At 27.9% G+C, this 3442-nt stretch overlaps 1 non-coding gene across 1 annotated transcript; it reads left to right on the top strand.

The window, feature by feature from the left end:
• The first annotated feature begins 581 nt into the window (after positions 1-581).
• On the top strand, positions 582-692 carry LOC140989079 (small nucleolar RNA R71). The gene has a single exon (XR_012177425.1). It is a non-coding gene; the product is annotated as a small nucleolar RNA R71 (small nucleolar RNA).
• The last annotated feature ends 2750 nt before the right edge of the window (positions 693-3442 follow it).

Genomic DNA, 3442 nt, shown 5'->3' with positions numbered 1-3442 from the left:
AAGGAATATAACCTTGATGATTTTGGTTATTTTGAAAATATTGTTGTGAGGGTTGTGCATTATTATCATTCCTCCAACTAAAATTAGGATGATTTTTCCATCCAGGATTATATGATGTTGAAAAAGGATCTAGTATTGGTTTTTTATAATTGTTAACATAATTTGCTTGTTCATGGAGACATTCTTTAAATGAAGGTAATGTTGGACAATCTTTTGTAGCATGATCATGTGTATCACATATATGACAAACAATTTCTTGAATACTTTTTAATTGACCACTCTTTTTCATTTCTAATGACTCAATTTTTCTTGCTAAAGATGCAAGTTTAGCTTGAATATCTATATCATCTTTAAGATTATAGATACCACCCCCATTTGTTGAATTATTGATTTTAGTTGTTGGTGGTTCTATTGTGCCTATATTATCCCAATTTTGAGCATTTTCTGCTAATGAATCCAAATACTCCATAGCTTCATTTGGGTTTTTATCTTCAAAAGTTCCATTACACATGAATTCTATCATTTGCCTATCTTTAGGTATTAGACCTTCATAAAAGTGAGAAACTATTCTCCATGTTTCAAAACCATGATGTGGGCATGTATTAAGTAATTCTTTATATCTATCCCAACATTGATAAAATGTTTCTCCTTGTTTTTGAGAAAAAGTAGTAATTTGTCTTTTAAAAGAGTTTGTTCTATGGGAAGGAAAAAACTTTTTGAGAAATTGTTGTTGCATTTCTTCCCATGATCTTATTGAACTTGATCTCAAATTTTGTAGCCATGTTTTAGCTTTATCTTTTAAAGAAAAAGGGAAAAGCTTTAATCGAACTATATCCATGCTACAATTTTGATCATTATAAGTGTTACAAACTTCCTCAAATTCTCTTAGATGTAAATATGGATTTTCAGAATCTAAGCCATGAAAATTTGGTAAAAGTTGAATAATTTGAGGTTTAAAGTTGAAATTAGATGCATCAGGAGGAAAAACTAAACAAGATGGGGCACTAGTTCTAATAGGGTTCATATGGTGCCTAAGTGTTCTTAATTGATCATGTTCTTGATTATTATTATTATTATTGTTATTATTGTTATCATTATCTTGATTATTTGAATTATCATCCATGTTTAAATTATTTTCAGATACTCGAATAAGTCTACCACTTTTTTTTCGACTCCAAATACTCAAAAAAAAAAAAACACAATACTTATAAATAAAACATAATTAACAAATATAAACTTAATTTATACCTCCCCGGCAACGGCGCCAAAAACTTGCTACTACTTAAATTATAATTCACCCAAGTGTAGGTTGTCTGCAAGTAATATATTTCGTAAGTACGAGATCGATCCACAGAGAGGTTATTTTAAGTTTAAATTTATTAATTTATAGATTACCAAATGCAAGAACGAAGTTTACAAATTATAAATTTTGTCAAGGCTCGAGGATTTATTCTTGGTTTATGCAATATTGTTTAACTAAAAGTAAAACAAAGGAAACCACCATAAATAATGGTTCCAAGAAAATAAAAATATTTAAACACACACCTAATATAATATAGTTCCCACTATAGAAAATACCGAATTCACCGATATTTTATATATGGTACCTATGATTATATATATAACTATATAAATATATAACTGCATAAAATAAATGTTAAATTAAATCATTATATTTCATTTAGAACAACCGGCAGAGCCACGCTATTGCCTAAATGAAATATATGATTTAATAAGTTAGTTGCGGGAAAGTAAAAGTTAGTTGCGATAAAGTAAAAGTTAGATGCGGAAAGTAAAAGTTAGTTGCGATAAAGTAAAAGTTAGATGCGGAAAGTAAAAGTTAGTTGCGATAAAGTAAAAGTTAGATGCGGAAAGTAAAAGTTAGTTGCGATAAAGTAAATGTTAGATGCGGAAAGTAAAAGTTAGTTGCGATAAAGTAAATGTTAGATGCGGAAAGTAAAAGTTAGTTGCGATAAAGTAAATGTTAGATGCGGAAAGTAAAAGTTAGTTGCGATAAAGTAAATGTTAGATGCGGAAAGTAAAAGTTAGTTGCGATAAAGTAAAAGTTAGATGCGGAAAGTAAAAGTTAGTTGCGATAAAGTAAAAGTTAGATGCGGAAAGTAAAAGTTAGTTGCGATAAAGTAAATGTTAGATGCGGAAAGTAAAAGTTAGTTGCGATAAAGTAAATGTTAGATGCGGAAAGTAAAAGTTAGTTGCGATAAAGTAAATGTTAGATGCGGAAAGTAAAAGTTAGTTGCGATAAAGTAAAAGTTAGATGCGGAAAGTAAAAGTTAGTTGCGATAAAGTAAATGTTAGATGCGGAAAGTAAAAGTTAGTTGCGATAAAGTAAATGTTAGATTGTTAGATATCATAATATTTCATTTAGAACAACCGGCAGAGCCACGCTATCGTCTAAATGAAATATATGATATAATTATATAAATATATATATATATATATATATATATGTATAATATAACAATAATAATTGATGAAATATTTATTGTATCAAAATTAAACAACAAATCAAGATAACCACTTAAATGGTATCAAGCATTTGATGTAAATTGATAACAACAAATAATTCATTTTTATACCTACAATAAAAAGAAATTAGCAAAATGAAAAGAAATAAAGAAAGAATATACAAAATATAAACAATCTTACTTCACCAAGAATTCATCCTCTTCACCTTGACATAATAGATTTAGCTTTCTATGAACTTACTTTTGATCAACACTAAAAACATCACTCATAAATTTGAAAATGGAAAATATATTGGAACTTAGAAATTTTAAACACACTCACACTATATTTTACAATGACATAGAATGATTCTCAAGCTAGCACAAGGCCTCTATTTATAGGCCAAATGAGAGAAAGGGTCAAAAAATTCTATTAATGCAATGTAGTTGTAATAGTAGTCTTTGTCTCCTCAAACTTCAATTCCATGCCCCTTCTTTCAATGCTTTGTTCCACGACTTTAATCACCTAATTTGACTCAGCTCAAAACAGCAAACATGTGTGGAATTATCTGTAGATTATTTTGGCCACTTGGTTCACCTCATTTGGTTAAATATTGAAATAGTTATTATTTTTTTACTATATGCTGGTCATGGTGAAAGTAAATTTGTACTCCTTTTGATATTTTCACAATTTGATCATCTTAACTAACTTTTTAGGCAATCATGTCTTCTGTAAAGTTGTAGATAATTTCTCAAGGATTCCAAAAATATTTGAATCACCTCTATTTGAATTTTCTAGCTTGAGTTATCATTATTTTACCAACACGTAGAAAACCTGAAAATAAAACATATTTAGTAAGACATTTAAATATAAACACACAATACTAAAATAACATAATTTTATAATTTTAATGAAACTTACATTTTAAAATATAGGTTTTAACATATAATAAATTATTAATTTTAAGTTTCATCAC

Source organism: Primulina huaijiensis, chromosome 11 (genome assembly GCF_012295235.1).
Source record: "Primulina huaijiensis isolate GDHJ02 chromosome 11, ASM1229523v2, whole genome shotgun sequence".
NCBI classification, from domain to species: Eukaryota; Viridiplantae; Streptophyta; class Magnoliopsida; order Lamiales; family Gesneriaceae; genus Primulina; species Primulina huaijiensis.
This window is presented reverse-complemented; position numbering and strand designations above follow the sequence as displayed.